This window comes from Pimephales promelas, chromosome 6 (assembly GCF_988280905.1).
Source record: "Pimephales promelas chromosome 6, fPimPro1.hap1.1, whole genome shotgun sequence".
NCBI classification, from domain to species: Eukaryota; Metazoa; Chordata; class Actinopteri; order Cypriniformes; family Leuciscidae; genus Pimephales; species Pimephales promelas.
This window is the reverse complement of record NC_142774.1, coordinates 30,977,776-31,005,489: the sequence shown is the minus strand read 5'-3', so window position 1 is coordinate 31,005,489 and position 27,714 is coordinate 30,977,776. Positions and strand designations below refer to the sequence as shown.

General features: G+C 38.0%; 1 protein-coding gene across 20 annotated transcripts in view; it reads right to left on the bottom strand.

Moving 5' to 3' along the window:
* sorbs2a (sorbin and SH3 domain containing 2a) overlaps positions 1 to 27,714 on the bottom strand; it is a 153,746-nt gene that overhangs the window by 39,667 nt on the left and 86,365 nt on the right. For 3 of the 20 annotated variants that reach the window (XM_039691320.2, XM_039691327.2, XM_039691336.2), the window contains exon 1: positions 19,228 to 19,605. The exons of 3 other annotated variants lie outside the window; for them this stretch is intronic. The gene's annotated coding sequence lies outside the window, so the exon portion shown is untranslated. 14 more of the 20 variants (XM_039691354.2, XM_039691376.2, XM_039691402.2 and 11 more) reach the window with 11 other exon arrangements.

Here is a 27,714-nt window from a genome sequence, read left to right as displayed (position 1 = left end):
GACGATTTACAGACTCCGTACTTTAACGAACTCCTCCTAGGGATTTAGTCGGATGGACTTAAAATTTCTGCTGTGCCTTCTAAAGGCATTGACGATGTAAAGTTGTGCTATCTGCGCGTTTTCGTCGATGGGCGTGTCCGTGGCGTCGAAGATTCGCCATGAAACAGGAAGTTGTAATAACTTGGCTGTAAATGCCCAGACCTGCACGAAATTTTACACATTTGACTAGAGTCCCGCCCTGAACAAATCTACATGCCGACATTCACCCACAGTCATAGCGCCACCTGCTGGCAACAGGAAGTGACCTTTAACGTAGCAGCCCCCGCCATATGTTTGACCGACATGTACGAAATTTCTGTGGTACATCTACCATGACCAGACGTACAAAAAAGCCTCAAGAACCCATACCCTAAACTCGACAGGAAGTCCGCCATTTTGAATTTGGCGACCGATTTGGGACGATTTACACACTCCGTACTTTAACGAACTCCTCCTAGGGAATTAGTCGGATCAACTTCAAATTTCTGCTGTGCCTTCTAAAGGCATTGACGATGTAAAGTTGTGCTATCTGCGTGTTTTCGTCGATGGGCGTGTCCGTGGCGTCAATGATTCGCCATGAAACAGGAAGTTGTTGTAACTTGGCTGTAAATGCCCAGATCTGCACGAAATTTTACACATTTGACAAGAGTCCCACCCTGAACAAATCTACATGCCGACATTCACCCACAGTCATAGCGCCATCTAGTGGCAACAGGAAGTGACCTTAAACGAAGCAGCCCCCGCCGCTTGTTTGACCGACATGTACGAAACTTCTGTGGTACATCTACTATGACCAGACGCACAAAACAGCCTCTTGGAGCGATGCCCTAAACTTGACAGGAAGTCCACCATTTTGAATTTGGAGGCCATTTTTGGACGATTTACACACTCCGTACTTTAACGAACTCCTCCTAGGGATTTAGTCGGACCGACTTCACATTTCTGCTTTGCCTTCTAAAGGCATTGACGATGTAAAGTTGTGCTATCTGCGCATTTTCGTCGATGGGCGTGTCCGAAGCGTTGATGATTCGCCATGAAACAGGAAGTTGTAGTAACTTGGCTGTAAATGCCCAGATCTGCACGAAATTTTACATATTTGACAAGAGTCCCACCCTGAACAAATCTACATGCCGACATTCACCCACAGTCATAGCGCCACCTGCTGGCAACAGGAAGTGGCCTTTAACAAAGCAGCCCCCGCCGCATGTTTGACCGACATGTAAGAAATTTCTGTGGTACATCTACCATGACCAGACGCACAGAAAAGTCTCCTGGAGCGATGCCTTAAACTCAACAGGAAGTCGGCCATTTCGAATTTTACCGCCATTTTTTGATGATTTACTCATTACGTACTTTAACTAACTCCTCCTAGGGCTTTAGTCGGATCGACTTCACATTTCTGCTGTGCTTTCTAAAGGCATTGACGATGTAAAGTTGTGCTATCTGCGGGTTTTCGTCGATGGGCGTGTCCGTGGCGTCGATGATTCGCCTTGAAACAGGAAGTTGTAGTAACTTGACTGTAAAAGCCCAGATATGCATGAAATTTTACACCTTTGACAAGAGTCCCGCCCTGAACAAATCTACATTCCGACATTCACCCACAGTCATAGTGCCACCTGCTGGCAACAGGAAGTGACCTTTAACGAAGCAGCGTAGTAAATACACAGCCGCACTGGCTGAGCTGCAGAAAATGCAACGCGGCCGCCTCAGACCCCGACGTGCTACAGGTGCGAGGGCCCGCCCATCGCTGCTTGCAGCTTTAATTTTTTTTTTTCTTTTTTCTGCAAAGTAAGCGCCATTTTCGGGGCCGCAACATGCTCAAAAACTCACCAAATTTGGCACGCATGTCAGGACTGGTGAAAAATTGCGTATTTTGTGGGATTCGCGGATGGGCGTGGCAAAATGGCACGCTAGCGCCACCTAGAAAATTGGAAAAAATTAGCCCCTCGTCCACGTTCAACGTACATGCACGAAATTCGGTGGGGACGTGTATCATATCAAGACGCACAAAAAAGCCTCAAGAACCCATACCATAAACTCGACACGAAGTCCGCCATTTTGAATTTGGCGGCCATTTTTGGACGATTTACACACTCCGTACTTTAACGAACTCCTCCTAGGGATTTAGTAGGATCAACTTCAAATTTCTGCTGTACCTTCTAAAGGCATTGACGATGTAAAGTTGTGCTATCTGCGTGTTTTTGTCGATGGGCGTGTCCGTGGCGTCGATGATTCGCCATGAAACAGGAAGTTGTAGTAACTTGGCTGTAAATGCCCAGATCTGCACGAAATTTGACACATTTGACAAGAGTCCTGCCCTGAACAAATCTACATGCCGACATTCACCCACAGTCATAGCGCCACCTGCTGGCAACAGGAAGTGACCTTTAACGAAGCAGCCCCCGCCGCTTGTTTGACCGACATGTACGAAATTTCTGTGGTACATCTACCATGACCAGACGTACAAAAAAGCCTCAAGAACCCATACCCTAAACTCGACAGGAAGTCCGCCATTTTGAATTTTGGCGACCGATTAGGGACGATTTATACACTCCGTACTTTAACGAACTCCTCCTAGGGATTTAGTAGGATCAACTTCAAATTTCTGCTGTACCTTCTAAAGGCATTGACGATGTAAAGTTGTGCTATCTGCGCGTTTTCGTCGATGGGCGTGTCCGTGGCGTCGATGATTCGCCATGAAACAGGAAGTTGTAGTAACTTGGCTGTAAATGCCCAGATCTGCACGAAATTTTACATATTTGACAAGAGTCCCGCCCTGAACAAATCTACATGCTGACATTCACCCACATTCATAGCGCCACCTAGTGGCAAGAGGAAGTGACTTTTAACGAAGCAGCCCCCGTCGCATGTTTGACCGACATGTACGAAATTTCTGTGGTACATCTACCATGTCCAGACGCACAGAAAAGTCTCTTGGATTGATGCCCTAAACTCAACAGGAAGTCCGCCATTTCTAATTTTACCGCCATTTTTGGATGATTTACTCATTACGTACTTTAACTAACTCCTCCTAGGGCTTTAGTCGGATCGACATCACATTTCTGCTGTGCCTTCTAAAGGCATTGACGATGTAAAGTTGTGCTATCTGTGCGTTTTCGTCCATGGGCGTGTCCGTGGCGTCGATGATTCGCCATGAAACAGGAAGTTGTTGTAACTTGGCTGTAAATGCCCAGATCTGCATGAAATTTTACATATTTCACAAAAGAGTCCCGTCCTGAACAAATCTACATGCCGACATTCACCCACAGTCATAGCACCACCTGCTGGCAACAGGAAGTGGCCTTTAACGAAGCAGCCCCCGTCGCATGTTTGACCGACATGTACGAAATTTCTGTGGTACATCTAACATGTCCAGACGCACAGAAAAGACTCTTGGAGCGATGCCCTAAACTCGACAGGAAGTCCGCCATTGCTAATTTTACCGCCAGTTTTGGATGATTTACTCATTACGTACTTTAACTAACTCCTCCTAGGGATTTAGTCTGATCGACTTCAAATTTCTGCTGTGCCTTCTAAAGGCATTGACGATGTAAAGTTGTGCTATCTGCGCGTTTTCGTCCATGGGCGTGTCCGTGGCGTCGATGATTCGCCATGAAACAGGAAGTTGTAGTAACTTGGCTGTAAATGCCCAGATCTGCACGAAATTTTACACATTTGACAAGAGTCCCGCCCTGAACAAATCTACATGCCGACATTCACCAACAGTCATAGCGCCACCTGCTGACAACAGGAAGTGACCTTTAATGAAGCGTAGCAAATTCACAGCCGCACCGGCTGAGCTCCAGAATATGCAACGCAGCCGCCTCACAACCCGACGCGCTACAGGTGCGAGGGCCCGCCCATCGCTGCTTGCAGCTTTAATTATACATTTGCATCCATTCATCAATCTCTCCATTACATGATAGTTTGTTCAAAAATGAAAATAATGAACTTCTTGTAGCTTTCTGTGTAAAAAAAAAAAAATGTCCTAGTATTTTTTAACATAACAATAACATCTTCATTTTGCATTCATCATGCATTATATTATATTTGGCAAAATTTGTATTGATCATCTATTAGTGTCCTGTAATTCTTAACAGAAACAGCTTCAGGACTGTTATGTACTTAATCAAACATCCATGGCCTGTATTGATGATATTTTCTTGTGAGGCACAGTAAAGAATGGCCCTAAGCAGTGACATTTAATTATATTTCTATGACAGAACTGGTGGCAGAGAGCATGTCTGTGTAATAGGGTCATTTTTTATCCCACATATAACAGCCGCTGATTAAAATGTAGAATGGTGATACAATCTGTGTCTACGAGTGAATGTGTGCGTGTGTGTCTTGTAAGCATAAATAAAAATCGCTCTGAATAGGCCACCATCGACCGCCAAAGAATGTGATTTGGAATATTTTTAAACCACCATGACAGATTTAAAAGGGCCAGAGAATTTTAGTCAGCTAAATAAATTAACTCTGCATAACTTGATGACAGAATCTAGGGGAGGACAACATCAAGCATGACACAATAAAATGAATGTTGATGTTCAGTCAGATTAGCTGTTCTATCTAAAGCTATGTGGGAGTGAGAGGAGGAAGCTTTAAGAGGTTGTTCTGCAGTTGTGCGTGTGTGTTTGTGCCATTAGAAATCTGGAGGCCATGTGGGTTTCTAAAGTTATACAAAAGTTGTCATTAGTGTACTATTGGACGCCCAAACGAATGTGTTTGTCTAAAAGTTCTTTGTAGATCCTTTACGCTCCTGCCCAAACCACAGACTCTCTGCCTCCCTCAGTCGGAGCTGCTGATTCATTAGTGGCTTTGACCGTAACGCCACAAACCACGTTCCACTTCCTATGCAGTGAAGCGTCTGGCACATTACACAACATGTAATGCTAATGTTTTGAACTAAACCAGAATTTTCAACTGAGTTTATGTTAAAGCAGTGTTTTTTTTTACAAACACAATGATGCTAATAACACCATGCTAAGTGCTAAATGGGATGATAATCTGTAGAAGATTTTTATACTGAGCAATTTTGAGACACATTTTGCACTTTTTTAATGTTACTGTCTCCTTGTGAAACACTAACACTACTGTTCAAATCTGAGGTCTGGGAACAAAATTGTTGTTGTTGTTGTTGTTGTTGTTTTTATCAAGGACTTTCAGTGGCAGTAAAGACATTAGAAAATGTTACAAAAGCTTTCTAAGAACCACAACTGTTTTCAATATTGATAATAAGAAATGTTTCTTGAGCACAAAATCAGCATACCAGAATGATTATACGCTATATATATATATATATATATATATATATATATATATATATATGAAGAGTTCAGATGCAAAAGCCTCTAAATGCCATTTGAAATTTTCTTCTTTAATGATGATTTTTATCAAACTTGTATATTTAAGTTCAGTAATTTCACTTAAATGGCAATGATAATTACCTATTAATTGTTATTTAAGTGAAATTACTGAACTTAAATATACAAGTTTGATAAAAATCATCATTAAAGAAGAAAATTTCAAATGGCATTTAGAGGCTTTTGCATCTGAACACTTCATATATATATATATATATATATATATAATATCCGTCACAGAATTATGGGAGACGCAACCATACAGGTGATTAAACATTTAACAATGAATGCAACTGGCACTGTTTATTGTTTAATAAATGTTTAGAGGCAGGAAATTAACAATGTGCCCATAATATTGCTGTATATGAATACTGCCCTATTGCCAACTTTACCAGATTTATTTCATCGTGAAAAGGGCCATCATCAAACAAACAATAATGTCATAACAAATTGACAAATGATTCTAGAAGGTACTCCTGCTGGCTGTACTTCAGTACTGCAGAGTGATTTATTATTTATTTTCTTTCTAAAGCGCAATGTGGTTTACGGTAGAATGCAGTAAATTATCTTTATTGCATCATGTGGTTAACAGTGTGACACAGGGCAGTATGGTTACATGAGGAACTCAGACAGCAATAACACTGAAATAAAACAGAGCTACATCAGTCAAGTTTAATTCAGTTCGGTGCTGTCTGATATTATTTTAACCGATACGATTGGAACATGATCCAGATTCTTGCTACAGTCAGTGACAGACATAGAAACACCACACTGGTGAAAGCCACAACCACAAAGAGACTTTGCATGCAGAAATAAACCTTCATAAAGCATATCACAGTCAGCCCATGTGTTATACTCATATTCTCAAGGAATCATAGGAAACCACACACACAGACAAAAATAAATCACAAAGCAAAGTCCAAATAATTTTCGATTTAGGTTATACCAGGCATGTGCGATTTCCAGTCGAAATTCTACTTTTCTATTTTATTCGAAATTCTAATTTCTACTGGAAAACAATACAAAATATAAATAAAGTAAAGAATTTTTGTAATAGGCTACTCTAATGTAAAGGGAAGACCTTTAAAAATATGTGACAGAGATAAGGTGGCTCTTTGGTCTAAGGAGAAAAGGTCATGACATGTCAGGGACACTATGGAGGGCACACTCACAGACTGTCACCACTTAATAGTATGTGTGTGTGAGAGTGCATACGCCCCTATTTAAAGCTGTACACGAAAAGAGCAATAGATAAACCGCTTTAACTACCAGACTCACCTATCTGTACAGTTTTTATTCTATGATATGTTTGGAACAGGCAGCTATTTCTGGACACAAGCTACATTACATTTATTTTCACATCAAGTCAATGTTGGTGGTGAACAACGAAACACATGCCACTTAAATAAAAATTCAGTTCAATTCTAAGGGCAGCAACATTATCCTTCCTTCAGAATGTCAAGCCAGATTCCCTCCAAAGTCTCAATTCCCTCCAAACCATCCAAATAAGGAAGAATCCAGTTTGTTTTGTCTAGGAACACGCTTCTGGAACAGTGCCAAGATATTTTGTTTGGTACATTTTTTTGTGGGATATTTTCAAAGCCTCATATCTTAAAAGCGTCATGTCAGGAGTTGCAAAAAGGAGTTTGAGAGACTCCGGGTGGTTATACCAGCTGATGTTGCTTGGTGTAGTTTGGTCTCTTGGTTTCCCAACTGACCACATATATTCTAGTTAACTGAAACAAGGCACTGGAGCTTTACCCTTATGATCTCCAAAACAAAACAAGACCATAAAGGCAAATGAAACACTGCTGGTTCAAAATGAAATACAAAATACTGATATAATGATATACTACAGTCTCTTCCCCTGCTGCTGTGTTAAAGTGAATAGGAATAGAATAACCATTCAAAGTTGTGATCTGCATTGAGTTTATGACTGAAAAGTTACTATTAGGCTCGGCACAAACCCAAATGTCTAAAAGTCAATATGAAAACAAAATGTTTATTGACTTTCTAAATGCACACTGGTCTTATTTTGAACAATGTCCATTATTCTCATCAGTGCACAATGATCCAAATGGACAAAAACTGTTAGTCTTTGAAATATTTCAACAATTTCATCAAAAGTTTACCCTACTTTTGAAATTAAAACCTGAATTTTTCTTTTAGCCTGACAACACCAATTCCATTCTTCTACAATGCAAAGCCCGCACATTTCAAAATCCATTTATATATGTTATTTATTTATATATGGAATATCCTGTATCACTCCTAAATGTGTTAGATTTTAAAAGCAAAATGGGTGTAAAGACCATTTTATGTTAAAAACGGTCAAATTAACATAATTCATGTCTTTGATTGCCTTGAATATTACTTCCCCATTTAGATTTTACATCTGAAATCTGTTACAGAATAGAATAGAATAGAATAGAATAGAATAGAATAAAATAGAATAGATCTGCTCTGTGTTTCATCGTATTTTCTACTCCAAACTCTAACATGCACAACACATGGCAGGGACTCTTGAAGCCACTCAACTGTAGGGTGATTTGATTATGTAATGCAGCATCTCCTCATAGCATGCAGGGCCTGCTGACATATTCATTATGATAACCTGTTACAGAGCTGACAAAATATTCATGCTTAAGGTAAAAAAAAAGACATGAAAAAAGTGGTGATAATATGGGGAAAAGAGTAAATTAGGGAGCTTGGGGACAACATGCCAGGCAAAGAAACAGGAAACAAAAGATAGCCCTAAGGTTTGGACAATCTAATTTGGTGAAATGAAAAATTTGCAAAATTGTATTACGCGGTAGAGGAAAAATAATGAATATATTTCAGCAGAATTTGAAGAGGATGGAAACAGAGAGAGAGAGAGAGAGAGAGAGAGAGAGAGAGAGAGAGAGAGAGAGAGAGAGAGAGAGAGAGAGAGAGAGAGAGAGAGAGAGAGAGAGAGAGAGAGAGAGAGAGAGAGAGAGAGAGAGAGAGAGAGAGAGAGAGAGAGAGAGAGAGAGAGAGAGAGAAACCGCAAGGACAGAGAAATTAGAAATTCAGTGAGAGCCTGTGGCATGCAGTATTATGTAAGATGAATGAGTTCCTTCAGTGCACGATATTAACAAAGACCAGTCCCCCACCCCCCCCCCCCACACACACACACACAAACAAACCACAGCGTAAACTTCATTAAGGCTCAGTCAGTGCTAATTGGGATAATTGCTGTGAGCACCATGAAAGACAATAAGTTTGGCTCATGAAAGGAACATGAACAATATCTCTTATACATTCATGCACAGTATGGGTTTTGTGGTATGATTCAAAAATTGTTTCCTCATGGGGGGACAGTAATTTTTAAACAACATCAAAAATGTCAGGTTTCCTCCTTACTCCCCACAACATAGGAAATACCTGGGACACACACACACACACACACACACACACGTAAGGACAACACGCTTTGGTTATTTCTTTTAACGTTTTTGTAGCTCTGTGAATCCAAATGGCCACATTTATAAAATATATTATGATTGTGCGGAGATCAACTAACACTTACTCTGAAAAACATGTAGTGTTTCGTCTTTGGCAAAATACAAAGGTGTGAAATTATATTTTGTTGTCTTCTCATCTATCGACACTCCTTTAAAAAACTTACTTCAGACGGGAAAGTCCTAACAGTTACTGGACGGCACAGGCCACATCACAAGCTTAACTTATATCATAGTAAATGGGTAGACAGAGGAAGCTTGAACAGAATCACCTGCAATCCATCCATCATACTTAAGTCTGTGAATAACGTCACCCAGCCACTCCAGTCCAAATACCACTGATACGATGAGTCTAAATATAAAGCCCTGTCCTCTGTCCTGTCTAAAAGCATGCTCAACTCAATCATCTACAAAAATATATTTCTACAGGTGTTTGGAGGGCATACACTTGGTTCAACTGATCATTTTTAACAATCAAATGTTTTGGGTCGGTAAGATATTTTTTAGTGGTTTTTAAGTCTCTCTAACTATTTATTTATTTATTTATTTGATCTGTAATATAGTACATTTTGTGAAATATGAATACAATATAAAATAAATAAAATGTAGGCTACTTTTTCCCATGATGGTGGCAAAGCTGCATTTTCAGCAGCCATTATTTTCATTACATGACATTATAAGCTTCAGTGTCACATGATCATTCGAAAATCTTAATGCATCTTAATCTAAAATGCATAGTATTTTTTTTTTTTTTACAGAATTCTTCGATCAATCGAAAGTTCAAAAGAACAGCATTTTTATAACAATGTAAACTGTAAAAATCCTTACTCTCTTTGAATTACATGCATTCTTGAGAATTAAAGTCTTTTAAAAATTTCTGAAGTACCATTACTTTTGAACAGTAGTGTGTGTGCGTGTCTGTTTTCCTGCATGCCCTGTTTGGCCAGGTTTCCAAGTATTCAGACCACTGAAACTCAAACTCACTATGCTCCCTTTTGAGGCCTTTGTTGTGGTGAGAGCTAGTGAGCTTAAACTAATCATACACAAACAGAGGAATGAGGAAGAGAGGGAAAAGCTGTTACACACATCCTCCCGCTCTTCCCATTTACTGTATCTCTAATAAACAAACACAGAGAATGTCAAAGAATGTGCTGGTGTGTGTTACCACGTTTTTTTTTTGTTTTGTTTTTTTTAGATCTGCTACTGTACTTAGATAAATCATTTAAAATTACAGAGAATACTATCTGTTACTGGGAGAGAACGATATGTATCAGTGTTGGGTGCAGGTGTGTGTGTGTGTGTGTGTGTAATACAATCAGAGATTTCACTTTCTATGTACTTTAAGGGTGATGAGGTCAAGGTGACATTCCAGAACACCAGAGACTAACTAAAGATACACACGTATAGTAGCCTACATGCGCACAGACAGCTTCCATCCTACAGCATTTTGTGCTCCCAATGGAAAACATTTGTAAAACATTCTTGCATAAATTGTTGTGTTAAATTGAATGTTACACTGTAAGAACAGACTGATTCATGCAGCAATTTGTTCTCATCACATTTCATAAATAAAGGCCAAAATTAAAACTAAAATGAATAATACACTCAAAAAAATGCTGGGTTGTTGTAACCCAATTTTGGGTAAAATATGGATGAATTCAAACATTGGGTTACAAAACGTAATTTAACAATGTAACCCAATGGCTGGGTTTGTCCATATTTGACCCAAAATTGGGTTAAAACAACCCAGCATTTTTAGAGTATAATAATTTATGGAAACAAATGCTACATATCTAAACAATTAACAATGCACACAAAGTCGCAAACAGTATAGTATATCCCATAAAATAGAAAAAAGAAAGAAAGAAAGAAAGAAAGAAAGAAAGAAAGAAAGAAAGAAAGAAAGAAAGAAAGAAAGAAAGAAAGAAAGAAAGAAAGAAAGAAAGAAAGAAAGAAAGAAAGAAAGAAAATATGATACAAAACTATGCACTATACATTCCTTTAAAATAGTCATTGTGGTATTAAAGAGTTTATCACAATAAGTTAACATTTCACAAAATTCCTAAAAAGCATATCCACACAATTGAGAGACTGATATTTTTTTTTATCCAATAGGAAGACATGCACATAAACTACAATGGAAAAACATTTACCAAATAAATCCCTTGATGTGCGACACACACACACACACAAAAAAAAAGGAAGTTCCCTTTAACATAGGATGTGATTGGACAGCTGGACTAATCAGGGAACCAATTTTATTGCACACACAGTATCTAAAATGTTGGTTTGGTCATTCTGAAATACCTGAGCCAAAGACTGTCATCAAAATGGTTGAGTATAATTACCTCCCATAAAACAAGTCATCATGCCTCCAAATGCAAGATAACATGCCAGTGTTTATTGCATTTCATCTGCCCGCACTGAGGCGCAAATCATTGGTGATGTACAAAAGAAGAGCTACAGTGGCTTTCAATTTCCAAGTAAGTGATGATTTTGTCCCATTAAACACATGGGATGGAAATGTTTTATTAAGTTAAATTTGCAACATTGGAAGGAAACATATCTATTATTAATAACTGTATGTAAATATAAATGTATTTGAAGCACCCAGAACCAATTCTGACAACTGTGTTCAGTTGCTATATGAGCATAAAGCCATCCTCTTACATGGAACCGACTGAATTGCTGCATATACTCCCAGGGAGACTTACTGCAGCTTTTGCAGCAATATGACTTGCATTGTGCTGACCTACTCACTAGTCCTATCTCTGAACATTTTCCATAAAAAAGTGTACTTGCTCTGTAATTCTGACTTAAATGATTCAGCGATTGTGTAAAGATCATTATATTTCAATATCCAAGCCATTCAAAATCTCGCTGCCAACATTGGCGGCTACCTTCTAATAGCATCCAAGTGTTATGGAAACTCATAATATCCAAGTTAGAATGCTCTACATAGGCAGCAACTCAAATAGTGTTCCATATAGAAGACTCCACAATAAAGTTCAATAGAGCATAAGATAACAACACAATACTACTCTCCACCTTATTTTCAAACAAGGAAGTAAGTCATTTCCTGTGAATGTGCGATACATCCGATTCATTAGCCGCTATAGATACGTGCAGTAAAAGTTAAAACTATTTGGATTAAGATTATGATAAAGAATTACAATAATATGAGAACACATACATACCAGATTTTAACATACTACACACAACAGAAATATACATATTGTATAAGCCTCATCAGCATTTATGGATTGAATCTCCTTTAGAATTGGTCTAAAACAAGGTATCTTAAGAGGAGGCAGCACAATTAGTATACATCATTTGGAACAATCGATCTGTGGGAAGTGCTTACTCTGCCTCTGTAGGTGCCTCTCTAGGTTTAGGAGCAGAGACATCTCTTTCTTTCATTCTGACAATATTAACCGGATATATTCACAAGACCGCCATATTAGCTCTACTAATGGAGCAAAACTTTACTGTGATCTGTCAGTCTTTTAGTCATAATAGACATGAAGTCAGATACATGAAAAGAAAATGCCATTTCACTAAGATGCGTGATCAGCACAACAATCAGAGAAAGAGACAGAGACACAGACCAAGCATGATCCTACCTTCATATAAATTCCACTCTCGCTCTCATTCAAAGGTCAGGGAAATGTCAGAATGGTAGCCTACTTTTCTGCTTGTCTTGAACCACTTTGATCCTTTATTTTAATTCATTTTATCTTCTTCTGTATTCAGGCTATCACTGTCAAGTCTTACCATCCAGAGCAGAGCACCACTCCGGGGAGATAGGAGAGTTAGACAACGAAAAATAGGTGGGGTTAGCGAGAAAAAGGGAGAGATCAAATAGGTCTATTTTGGTAGTTGGACATGCTTCTGTAGTGGCTAGAAAGTTCCCCTATGAGGTCTGCATGGCTCCACCTGTCATCTCAGAATCAGTGAACTAACATCTTCACATCCACTGTAAACTCCGCTTCACATCTAAATTACGGCCCAAGGAGAGATTCTAACGTGCAACAAGGCAGTTTGAGAAATATGCCTAATCTACTGACCTAGCATTTAAGAGACACATTCATCACCACATCAAAATGCTGATTAAGAACTCAGGCTAATGTGTGTGAATTTGTGTGCATAGCTGTTTTTACTGTGACTGTAAGCAACTGCACAACAAAGTTAAAGCAACTGACAAATATATATTTGTACAAAAATAAATAAATAAATAAAAACCTGACAGTTTTTACCAAATTTCCAATGTAAAAAAATGGAACACATTTTAGGAACACAAATTAAGATATTTTTTATTAAATCTGAGAGCTGGATTACTCCTCTATAGACGAATCCGGCGAAACTACCGGAAGTAAGCGGGCGCCATTACTGAGCTGTTGCTGGGTAGCGTTGCGCCATTGCCTTCTATTGTTTTAGTTGCAACTTGTGTCCACTGGAATAAACAGCTCGCGATTTACGACTGTCACTAACGTTACAACATTAGCCCTTGTATAATGTCGAGTGGGTAAACAGTTTCCGTTATAAATTGTTTCAATGGTGGCAGTAAAATTTCAATTTTGAAGAGAAAACATTGTGAATACCCCGGGTCGACTGCCCCTGTCTGGTGCCGTACGTTTTACACAGATTTCCTGAGCGAGTACAAGACGCGGACATTCGCGTATAATAACAATTATTTAATGACATAAGTAAAATAATATAATAAATGTGTGATATAGTGATCAGCAAAATCTCCTCTCTTGTTATTTTTTCTATTCAATTTACATGCTATGGTCATTAAATGGCTTTCCTGAGCTGAATGTAACGTTATGTGACATAATTGTTCTCCTGCTGTTATATTGACCTCTTTCCATGGTTTAAAAACAGTATTTGGTCGATATTATGTATACTTTCTAGCTGTATGTTACCTTACCCATGCCCGTTGCAATGTAAAAATGAGATAAATAATGGACACAAATGAAAAACATGAAATTTTTTATTTGATTTCATTTATTTATTTATTTATTGTTGCCAAATCGACAGATCTTTTTTTAGTTTCCTCGGTAGCAAACGTTAGCCTAGCTTGCTTGCCAAGCTATTTTCATAAATAATCTGTAAAATCGTTTGTACCTTCATCTGTGACTGGAGGCCAATGTCTAACATCATCAACCCAACAAGTCTGCCTGGCTGTAGCTGTCATCAAGGGTGCGTTATCACCTTATCTCCGAGGTTTGTTTACATACCGGTGCATATGTCTATGCCGATGTAACAGCTCAGTAATGGCGTCGCCACAAGATGGCAGCCTACACAAGAACGCTCGTCGGATTCGTCTATAGGCTTCTAAGGGATTGAAACTTGCCGGACCAGAAAAGTTAAAGACATCGTTAAAATAGTCCAAGTGACTACAGCGGCTCTATCTTTAAGTTTATCAAGCGGCAAAAATACTTTTTGTGTTTTGCGCACAAAATCTAACAAAAATAATGACTTTATTCAACTATTAATTTCCTTCACTGTGGGTCTAGAGATATTTCACGTACTGTAACTGTGCAATGCTTCTGTGTTGTTCCCGTAGGCTCATTTTTGGCCGATGCTGGTCATGTGTGTGAAGTACAACCAAGAATCGCTGTCCAGTTACACTACGTGAAATCTCAAGGCCCACAGAGAAAGAAATGAATAGTTAAATAAAGTCAACTATTGTCACTGTCCGTCCGACTGTTACTGCACTTCATTTTATTCTAAATAGTTTTATTTTACTGTATTTTATTTTTATCATAATTTTTATTTTTCATTATTTCTTATTTTTTATTCTAAACTGTTTTAATTATTCTGATTTCTTTTGATTATTTTAATTTCTTCTATGTAAAGCACTTTGAATTGTCATTGTGTATGAAATGTGCTATAAATAAACTTGCTTTGCCTTGCCTTGCCTAAAGTCATTATTTTTGTTAGGGTTTTTTTTTTTTTTTTTTTTTTTGCACAAAAAAGTATTCTTGACGCTTGATAAACTTTCCATTAAAAAGTGTACTTGCTCTTCAATTCTGACTTAAATGATTCAGCGAAAGCGTAAAGATCATTATATTTCAATATCCAAGCCATTCATAATCTCACTGCCAAATTGGCGGCTACCTTGCATCGGCCATTGATGGACTCTTGATGGACGGCCATGACCTGGACTATTTTAACAATGTCTTTAACTTTTCTGGGCCGGCAAGTTTTGATTCCTAGAAGCCTGTGATCCAGCTTTCAGATTTAATCAAAAATATCTTATGTGTTCCGAAGATGAACGAAAGTCTTACGGGGTTGGAACAACATGAGGGTGAGTAATTACAGACAGAATGTTCATTTTGGGGAGAACTAACCCTTTGAGTTCTGTTGCCCTTATTTGCAGTGTTTTCCATGGTCATGGCACAGCTAATTTAATAAAATGTTTAATGAAATTCAAAAACTATTTTGAATGTCCTTATATGATCAGTCAATGTGAGGTGTAGAGAATTAGACATCTGTAAGTGGGTTGGTGTGAGTTTAGACTTAAGTGATGCATGACACTGCCTCTGATACAACGATCTGCTGGCCGGTCAGCGCTAGATGAAAAAGGACGCGATCACACGTCCTGTACATACCAGTCATGACTCTGCTATCACAACAAGCTGCAAGCTGATACAATGCACAACAATGATGTAATGGTAAGTAAATGTTCCAGTAGCCTGATAAAACTGCAGTTAGGAACAATACAAATGAGAACTGTTCGAGGATACATTACACATAAAAGACAACAACATATGGCTAAGAGGAAAGCTGAGGAAAGCCACTGATTTACAGTATGTTATTTAACTTAATCAGTTCATCAGAGAACTTTATACTATGACACAGCATAAACTTAAAAAACAAAAACAAAACCGTAACTAATCAATATACCAAAATAAAAGAAACTTGACACAGGTAAAAATAAATTAATTCCAATAAAAAAATCCCAAAAAAGAATATAAAAGCTTGATGCCATCATTTTTATCTATTGAACTAGATTTAAATCATCTAGTTCTTAAAGGAGTAGTTCACTTTTGAAAAAACTTTTGCTGATAATTTACTCAGCCCCATGTCATCCAAGATGTCCATGTCATTCTTTCTTCAGTCGAAAAGAAATTAAGGTTTTTGATAAAAACATTCCAGCATTTTTCTCGATATACACTTCAATGGGAACCAAATGGTTCAAGGTCCAAAATACACTTTCAGTGCAAACTGCAAACTGTTCAAAGGGCTTTAAAAGATTCCAGACGATGAACAAAGGATCTATCAAGGGAAATGTTAGCTCATTTAAAAAACAAAGTTTAAGTTTTATAAACTCAAATGGTCGCTTTGCTCTGTACTGTGACGCATTATGACTCTCCTGTTCGAACTCGTTCATTAAAATGAACAAAACAAATCTTTTTCCGAGTCATTTGTTTTATTCAACGAACGAAAGAAATGAATTGACTCGGAAAAAGATGCGTTCGTTTTGATGATTAAAAACATTTAATATAGGAAACAATATTAATAAAATACTGTAAACAATAATATACAGTACATTATCTGTGGGTCGATACAGCAGTCACTGCTACTGTATTGCTATTTGCCCTGTATTATGGGAGCACTAGTTTTATCTGGAGATGATAAATGGAATGCACAAACAAAACTCTAACCAAAAATTAGAATGCTCTGGACCCCATGGTTCAAAATAATTGTAGAAACCATAAAATCATCTTAATTTTTTATGGCCTGTTTCCCAATAGCATCATAACTTAAAATAGCAGCAATTAACATCACAGATCGATAAGTACTCTAGTTGCTAAGTGCATCACCTGCATGGGACAGCAAAATTAATGTATTGTATACTTTATGCGGCCAGAATATATGTTGATTTATGTTTATTTTACATGTGTATTTTAGTTTCAATTAAAATAATACAATTTAAATCCAAAAAATACAATGTATGAAATATATTAAATGAAATTTGATTTAAATTAATTCAATCTATCTTAAATAGAAGTTATCTGCCAGATAAATAAATATGACTCATGTAAAATGCATTCAAAAACCTTGCATGAGAAAGCTCTTAAGAGTCGATATCCATCATCATCGGGACGCAGGGCCAAGGTTTCTCTGAAAGTATTGATCAGAGGCTTTCCCTTGTATACACTCAATATGCTTCTCAGTCCTATACAGATATAGTGGGTCTAGAAAGTAATCTGCACTTTATCCGGCACTATTCTAGGGATCTCTACCCAGTAACATTAGACAAATGTACACAGGCACCTTGGCTTCAGGCATGCAGATCTCATCATGCAAACACTCAGCGTTGGGTTCACAGAGATGCTTTCTTTAGCACTTCACACCTTTTTGACACTGACACTAGGTGCATGTGTCTGTCTGTCTGTCTGTGTGTTACAGAAGTTCTGCTCTACACATTCCTGCAGATTACATTCTCATTGAAAATGCCGATTTAAGGCAGTTTGGCACACACTGAGGCCATAGAATGAGCCATAAATCATGCATTAAATATGAATGATGAGGAATTTAAGTTAAGTAACTTCAGAGAGAGGTTTATTTGCCTCATGGGTTTCCCTGCAGAAATGCTATTGCCTTAATTCTGGTAGCGCAGTGATTGAAAGCTTTCAGTTTCATGTGCTACATGTCAGAAAGTAGCTAATAGATTATAATTACAATGAAGCATCTTTATATATAAGTTAATCAAGTAAATGTATTGAAAACCTTTACATTTTATTGATTGTGATTGCATAACTGTGGAGCTATTCCATGGCTGAACACACACATCTCTCAGTGTGAGGTCAATGGCGTGATCTGGAGTGACCTTACCTGCTAATAAATCTCCCACAAGAACAGTATTTAAATGAATGTGTAATACAGATCACGAGATAAAGAGAAAGGGAAATAAATCCTCTCACTTTACTGTCATTACATCATCCTACACACAATATCACAAGAGATTAAAGCACCTCTATTCTCTCTGTTTGACACATTAACATCCTATCCTTGGGCCATAGTCAGCTCATCCGATTTAACTAGAAACATCACCATTTAAACAAGAAATTTAATCTAACTACTTCAGTGAGTTCATCAGTATAAATACACAATTTCCACTACTATAAAAAGAAACTACTATAAAAAGATTACATATTTTTGAATGAAAATATCTGCATAAAAGTACAACATAGTGAATTAGTATTATTCTTATATAACATCTAACACAAGCTGTGTACAGACTTCGCATTGCACAAAATTATGATTGAATAAGATAATTGTGGACACAGTGCTGAAATTCCTATGAAATAAAATATAATCCCATCACCGTATAATAAAATGCAAAGCCACACACTTTACCGTCATCGGTACACAGATCGGTCATTACCTCCACCGCTTACTGGACCTCACTAATGAGCTGGTAATGACAAGCCTATTAATTGTTATGTTAATCAATTAAGCCAAAGGATCTTGGCGTAGGATTTTGGGACACAAGCGCTCTTTGTTGTTGTGGAAGGTCATGCTATATTGAGTTACGGGTAATCAGTTTCACTTTTTGCACAAACTCAATTCACACACCAAAGCATTGGTATTAGGACAAAACTGACACAATTATATCACTTCTGACTACACTTTGGGTCAACTGTTAGGCTACAACACATCAGAATCCCAGAGCAAAATATCTAAAAAGGTGGCTGAGATACAGCACCATCCAAATGTGCAGATGTGCTACTGTAACACCATGTACAGCAAACATCAGAGAATAAAAAATGGTGATGAGAAAGTGTTACAATCTGATAGCTACATTGTGTTTTGAGGTCATCATTCTTAAACAGTTCAGCTTAGCAAATAGTTTTTCCATTAAACATGTTCTATAACTGGTTTGTGGTCTGAAATCTCCAGGTAAAATGATGTGCTGCTGGAATGTGCAGCTGAATTATGTATCTGAAACGCTCTGCCTCCATCCCTAATATCTGTAATTGAAAACTGACTCTCGTGTGAATGCCATGCCTCAAAAATCTGTATCTGTTTAACTGTGTTTAATGTGTCGTTAGTCTCTAAAATGTTGTTTCTGTACTTTGTCTTCTAATTCTGCGTCTAAAATATTGTTTCTTAAATCTGTGATTTCAAACTGCTCGTTCTATGCGCTACTGTGATTCTGTCAGTGTGTGTCCGTGAAACAAGCGTTTCTTACCCCTAGTAATAAGCACGCATATGGAGTCATCCACCGCAGTTACACACTAACATGTGCATGTAAGTCCATCAAAGTCAGAGACGAAAGAGAAAGACAGAGAGAGAGAGAGTGAACCCAGACTGAAAGCACACACCTGCTCCGCTCGGTTCTTGTCCGCTGTGCCGACTCTAGAACGCGTGAACGCGCATGGACTATGCCACTGCACGGCACCACCCTTTCCTCTTGGGTCAGTGGCTCTCGTGCGGAGCTGGAGAGCTATTGGAATAGCATTGCGGTAAAATTGTCTCTTTACACATGACGAAACACTTCTCCGTGCTGGCAGAGGAGGAGGAGATGTAAACGCAATATCACATTCGTTTTGCTTAAGGACGCGACGCCTGCGCGCGAGACAGCGTATGAGCACGTCACGAACGCAAGGGGCTAGTCCTTAATAGAGACTTTATCCAGACATCATCCAATCGTCGCTTGTTTCTCAGGGAAGAGGAGTATTTTATAGCACACTCCGCGCGCTCATGTGTGAGATGGAGAGCGTTGCGCATTGGTCCCTCACAGGTTCTCAGTAGTCATGGCAACCAGAACACTTCAATCAGCGCGCGGGCTCAGGGGAGCACAAACTGTGATGTGAGATGCTGAGGTCACCTCAAGGGCAAAAGCACCGCATTGAACTGTTTTATCAGTCTCTAAACTTTGATGACAAGTTTGCAATGAGGAGAACTGAAAGCATTTCAGACTATTATTGCTTCCGTTTGACCTGACACTATTATAGTCCTCAGGAATGTGAAGTTGATGTGAACAAAGAATTCAAAAGAACAAGATTCCAGGTTCTGAAATTAATTCTGGCAGTCTGTGATACCACATTTGAACAGCAGTGCAGGCCAGGGAAACACTTTACAGTGACAAAGCCTTGCAGGGAAATTGTACAAAGGTAATACAATAGCAAAATATGATGTTATATGATGTTCATAATCATAACATAGTTTTCAAATGAATATGATCTTCTCTGATGCTTTGACACTGACAACAACTGGCAAACTGGTATTGATTGATAAATTGGGACTGTATTTAAGTCATTTTAAGGGGCAATAAATTATTTAAGTATTTCACCATCAAATATTAGAAATAATTCTACGTTAAAGATGTCACACGTTTTTTAGGCCCAAAAAGGCCCCACGTTTTTTTTTTTTGTTACATACAGCAAACATCTCCTCACTAATCGCAAGCTGCCTGTCCTCTAAAGACACTGTGAAAAAAAAAAAAAAAAAAAAAAAACTTGGTCTATGCAGACAACCCAGGCTCCACAAATGGCAACAAAAACAAACTGCGGCAACCCGCTCCATGAAACATAACAAACTGTTCCAACCAATAACTGACAAGAAGGCCCTGGGGGTAGGGTTTGGGGGGCACTGCAGATGAGGAGGAGGAGGGAGGGTCTATCTAGCCTTCCATTGTCACGGGAACACACAGGGAAACAGGTGGATCCAAATGTAGCATATTTATTATCAGGGCAATCCAACTCATAGTCATCCATGCAGGGGTCAAAATCCATTTTAGCAGTCCAATAAACAAGAACAGGCAAAAAAAAACCAGACCTCGGAAGTGTTAGTGACATTCAGCAACGAATCCGTACACAAACTAACACAGACAGGGAATATATACACAGAACTAACAAGACTAACACAGAACAGCTGGGAACAATGATTACAGGGAACAGCTGAGTGCAATGAACTGATGAGTGACAGTGACAGACAGAATGCTGGGAAATGCAGTTCCAGAAAGACATGACACCGAGGGGAAGGAGGACATCTAGAGGACAAACAAGGAAACACAACCAGACACTGTGACATCCATTTTGTTTGAAAATACTTTAAATGTCAACAAGAAGTCACGTCACCCGACATCGCAGAGCACCTTTAATAATGTAACAATAATGTGTATTAATTAAAAATTAATAGAAAGTGCCCCACTTTAAAGGAGCATTGTGTAAGTTAAAAAAAAATCCTAACCGTTACTGACACCAGTGGCCATTAGAGAAACTACAGCCCGTCTCATGCTCGTTCTCATGTGCACCGCACGCTCGAATGAGCATGACCACTGCAACCAGAGAGTTGCCGCAGCAACCACAGATGGCTCATCGAGATTCACCAGCATGTTTACAGAGGTAAGAAAAGTTACAGTACTGTAAGGTTATTGTTTGACAGCATGGGTCTGTTTTTATACCCAGCGCTGACGGGAGCTCCTTCCAAGAATCAAATGCCGCTCCGATGTTGACTCTTGTCTTTGCCTGATGCCGGTTCACTCTCTATTTTGGACGCGCTAGATAAGGCTTTAAAAAAAACAAATAAATAAAACTTACGAGGAGTTTCCGTGGGTGTGTCTGGATTGTGCTGGAGGCTGGTGGCTTCTCTCCGCCCGCAGAGTCAATTTAAAACACTACTGCTAACGATTGCCGGTGCTTACTAATGGGTGCCGTACAGATGCAAGCTCAAGTAGATGAGAATGCGCATGACATGCAAATTCGGACTCCTCAACACACAATTGAGTCTACAGGCTGATAGAGGCAAGCGTGGTGGAGAGGCAACCGTGGTGGACAGTCAATGTGCCATTCTTTCTATTACATTATGGTTGGCTCATAAATGTACAAAGATATTAACGATTTTTTTTAAGTTAAAACCAATAAAGTTGACATCAATGCCTTTAAAATAAAAAATAAATAAAATAAGAACATCAATAATATGATGTGGATATGCACAAATTATGTGATCCTGTAAAAAGTTTAACTTTTTATAAAAGTGTTGTTATTATGATTATTATTATTATTATTATTATTATTATAAGGCAAAAATCAGTTAATTTTAGAGGACACCATATGTGGCGCGTTTTTTGTTACAGATTTTTGCACACATTAAACAAAACCTTACCAAGGGTCATTCTGCATCTCTCTCTCTCTCTCTCTCTCTCTCTCTCTCTCTCTCTCTCTCTCTCTCTCTCTCTCAATAGTAATATATTATTCAGTGGCAGCATGGTGGTTTCCCCTACAGCTTGACCCACATATTAAAGCACCAAGTCATAGAGCAGCACTCACAAATACAAACCTTCCAACCCAAACAAACGTCTCAAATGCATCCTTTAGCTAAAGAACACCTGTGCGTTACAAGGACTGAAAGAAATGGGGATACAGCGTTCAGAGCAGCTGTTAAGTGGAATTTTGATAGTTTATCTCACAGAATTTAGAACAGTATGGTTTCATCTTTTGCAGTAGGCCTATATATATAATGTTACATTCACAGAGAGGAGTCTGAAAGGTAATATTACACAATGTATCACATTGTCTTTTTTTCTCATTATATCATAATATCTCAACTTTACATGCATTTAATGTCACAAATGCCCCACTGTACTGTTATGCTGCTGTGGAGAGTGAGTCTCAACAATAACACCTCTGACTTCTGCAGATCAAAGACATCCAAATATAATCTCTTCACTCACAGCTGACATTTACGATAGAGTATGACTGTACATGAGAGTGACCATGAGTATGTGTTTCTCAGCAGATGGCCAGGACTTGGTTGACTGAAATGAAAAAAATAATAAGTATATAATTATATATTTATATTATATGACACACACTCACACACACACATTTTAGAGCCCCAGTGACAAGCTGTCATACCACTAAAGATATCTGAGAGCGTATATTCCTTAAAGGGGATGTCTAATATTTCACTTTTTACAGTAAGGATTTAATTTTGTATTAATTTATCTGCTGAATGATAAAAGCTAAACTTTATCAAAAGAAAAAATTGTGCCTTATTATTGGTTGCTGGGTTGCCTAGTTTACCTCATTGAGATTGTGTCACAGTATACACTGAAAACAACCCAGTTTACACTGTGAAAACACATGCATGAGTACACACATACACAGAGCATGGCAAATGTCACAGCCCACCACTTACAGCATGACGTGATGCACTAGTCTCTAATTATCTTGCATGTGAGCGCCAAAAATACCACGGAATGTGGCTTGCATGCTTTCTGTTCACACATACACACATACAGCCACACTTTGTTGCGTCTGCATACGTGATGAAATACACAGGGAAAAAATAACACCCTTATCTCCTGCTACTGTTCACTTTGCATTCCATGCACTTGATAGTGTGGTTTTATCTCTGTCTGCTTAGCTTTCGCCACATAGCATTCCGGGCAGAAATGTTCTTGCATGAGGTCATTTTTTTTTTTGAAGAGCACTTAGGCTCACCTTTGATCTTAGGATGGTGGAATCTTTACTGCATCTGCACTTTTGTATGTTCTGGCCAATATGGCAGCCATTTCGGAGATATAATCAGATTTGTTTCACTCAAAAGCAAAAGTTTTCAGCTAACAATGCTGTTCAGATTCACAAGCAAGAGTGTCCAATGACAGGGGATTCAAATCGTCATGTGATCTCAAAATGGTAGGGTACTGCTCCCTGTTAAAAGTAACCACTTTAACTGTATAAGACTGAATTTGACTGGAGTCTCATGTAAATGAACATATGCATCTGCAATTCAAAGATGGTGTCTGTGGTCGAGAATCACAGATATGAAAAAAAATCCCTTGGTCAAGTACTACCTCTGTCCTCAGCTGATCAATTTGGTGTCTTCATTCTTATTCTCTGCATTTCTTTATGTCCACCCCTTTGTCTATCATGTTGAACTTTATTGACTCTGCATTCAAGCAGAATTAAACTGTGCAGTATTGATCTTGCTCTACAGGAGTGCATTTTCCGCTCTGTCTATTCTTTGTTTCTCAGGGAAAAAAAAGAAGAAGGTTAAATACTAAAAAACTGCAGAATGTCCATTTTTGGGCATGTTTGTACTGTTCCTTTTAAAAGTCTGCTTCTGTCTTAGAGTAAATAATAATAATAATAATAATAATAATAATAATAATAATTGAAATAAAACCCCATTGCTACATTGAGGTATCTGTGACAAAAGATTAAATTCTTACAAACAAATTTGCAACTGTGAGATAAAATATCAAATTAAATTTTGAGATAAATTCAACTACGGAAAATAGGAGAAATATAAGTTCTCCTATTTCAAAACCAATAAAGATGCAATTGTGAATTTATAGGTCACAATGATCTTTTCATTTTTTTATTCTTAATTTTATTCATGTATACTACCCTCTCAAACCCACTCTTGCCACTGTACAGAACTCAAGGCGTCTGACAATACACATACAGGCTATTTATTTATTTATTTATTTATTTAAAAGAGACACTCTTATGATGAGATGCAATGGGAGCAAGAACACCAAAGGATACAGATTGAGAGGGAAGAATAAGAGAGGAAGAGTAGAAGTGAGAATAGTGGAACAGAGATGAGATTCTGTCTTTCACAGTTGACAGTATGAATGCACACATGCACAAGCTAGTTTACCTAGACAGGACCACAATGCATCCCTGAATTGTCGGCCGAGATTGTGTCAACTAGACTCTCTTCAAAACCCTCATTGACACGACAGCCATCAGCACTGATCCTCAACAAACCCATTTCCATCCCAGTGTGATGATTCTAATCTTAAACCAGCTGGAATTGAATAATATTCTGGGCCCGGTTCCCCAAAACGTTTATTGCTAAGTAGTTCGTAACCTATTCCTTAACCTCTCTCTTAACTTTATGGCACGATTCCTGACATGTTCGTACGCTAAGTATATCTTCTGAATAGCAAGGGATACCCGGTTCGTCTACCCGTCTTTGGTGAATAGCTACAGGAACGGATGCAGTTGCAAGTAAAACAGGTGTTTATTATCCATCAGATAAACACACACAAACACAGGTCAGGGAACAAACACTCAGATGGCAGTAACACAGGGACGTTGATGGGCAACCCAGATGAGGAGTGAGGTGATCGGCGTGCTCAAGGAACAGAACAATAAACAATCCAGACTGATGACGAACCACGAAGAAGATCCACGATGAACAGTACTCCACACAAGGAAAACAAGAGACGGGCTCTCAGAAACAGGACACAACACCAGGGAAGCCACAACGATCTGACAACACGAAATTATTGCACATGTAAAGGAGATTAAAGGAGATAGAAGTCAGCGATTGATTACAGCTGGTGCAGTTCACTGAGGATTGGTAACCACATCCACACAGACACGCACCCACGTGAAACACACCAGAAAGAGACACTACACTGTAAAAAATATTTTCAAGATTTGTTATCACAACATATTTTCTTTTGTCAAATCAACTTTATAATAATTTATTTCGTTGAGATAACTTATTATTTTGAGTTTCTGATGATTAAATTAATCTCCTTCATTGTATCAGCTCACTTTTTCCAGTTCAATCAACTTAAAATTTTAAGGCAACCCAAGTTACTTACTTTTTTAAGTTAAACCATCAATATTTTTTTTACAGTGATTCATCTACCGTGACACCGTCACAACATATTGTATGAACATATTACTGACAATTTGATAATTTAATTAATAGTCTATTTTACTGATATCATATATTAAAATAAATGTTACTGGAATAATGAGGAATGTTTCATTCCACGTGCATAGAACGTGTTGTCTTTCTTAATGTCGTAATGCACCTTCTTCGTTTGAAGTGAAAAATCAATTTCTGAGCAATCGATGGCAACTTATTCAGCACCTTCACTTGGGACAGTGCCTTTGTCACTGTAAAAAAATATTTTCAAGATTTGTTATCACAACATATTTTATTTTGTCAAATCAACTTTATAATAATTTATTTAGTTGAGATAACTTATTATTTTGAGTTTCTGATGGTTAAATTAATCTACTTCATTGTATTAACTTACTTTTTCCAGTTCAATCAACTTAAAATTTTAAGGCAACCAGGGTTACTTACTTTTTTAAGTTAAACCAACAATATTTTTTTACAGTCTAGTAATCACAACATTTTTTCTTTTGTCAAATCAACTTAAATAATTTATTTAGTTCAGATAACATATAATTTTTAGTTTCTGATGGTTAAATTAATCTCCTTCATTGTATTAACTCACTTTTTCCAGTTCAATGAACTTAAAATTTTAAGGCAACCAGGTTTACTTTTAAAATTAAACCATCAATATTTTTTTTTACTGTGTAACGTCAAACGTAAGAGGACACTAAGGGAAGGGACACTTCGGGGAAACATAAACAGGAACATAAAAAGCTTAGGAACATAAACAGCTTTGTTAAGATATATCTTTCGAGTCTTCTTAACGCTAAGAGTGAGTGTTATCGGTGAACCGGGCCCTGATTGTTCCAAAACAATCTGGCTTCTGACCTTTAATGCTGCCTCAATAATCATACACTGTTCGCTCATTGGCCGGAGAACTGGCCCTTTGACTGAGCCTGGGTTCTCCCAATGTTTTTTTCTCCATTCTGCCAGCTGACGGAGTTTTGGTTCATTTTCACTGTCGCCTTTTTCCACCTTTGTTGCCATTGGCTTGGCTTGCTTAGTTGGGGACATTAAATTTATCATATTCAATAATATTGATCTGCCTGCATTGACAGAATTATACAAGAACTGAATTGCGCAGGACTAAATCAATAACTTAAAAAAAAAGTGAAACATCACTGAACTAACTTAAGATGGACTCTAAGGCTATTTTCTTCTGGAAACAAACTTTTTCTGCATTATTTTTCTGTTATCTCTGTAAAAAGCGCTATATAAATAAATGTGACTTGACTTGACTAGTTATCTATATGAGGGCATATAGACTTCTATTGTTTTAATACAAAGTAATTTATAATAGGCTAACCCAAACCTATTGTCCATCATTCAGAGCTGAAATGAGAATGACATGTCTGAATTTGAATTAAAGCTACACTGTGTGATTTTTACCCCCATCTACCGGTGAAAAGGTATATGACAATCCAGTGAATATTAGTTTCTGTTCTTCTCAATTCCAATTTCGTTTTAACTCCTACGGTGGCCAATGTAGTCCAAGATTAACATGGCTTCCAGTTCGACCTCGTCCATGAGTGTTAACTCAAACGTAGACGCCAAAGGTAAAGCTTGAATTAACGGGTATGTCCTTCTAATGCACATTCAAGATGGAGGGGCAACATGGCAACCAACACCTTACCCTTTTCAATGGCATATTATACACTCACAAGAATACTTTATTACTTGAACGAAGTAAATATACATTAATGAGCACATATATTTTTGAAAGAACTAAGTGTTTTTAGCTAAGAATAAACTAAAAGAGTTACACAGTGTAGCTTTAAGGTATGGCAAACATTATAAAGAATTGGAATTCGATTGAAATGTAAAGAAGTAGAAATTCAAAGCTGTTTAACTCAAAAAATGTTTAATGTTGGTTTGCCAGACATATTTGAAAGGTTTTTTAGATCATAGACACTTTTGTTTGCACTTTCTCAAACAATGTATTCACGGATCTTGTGATGAATGTAAAAATAAATGTCTGGAATACATGGTCCACTGTGCCAGGGTGTGGTTCACACACACTTACCAAGCTTCACTCAAAAGGCACCAAAGCCATCTCTGTAGAATAATTGAGAATAATAATAGAGCCGGCTCTCAGCGGCACTTAGCAATCAACATCTCTCACACACTCATGACGGCTAGCACCTACACACTCA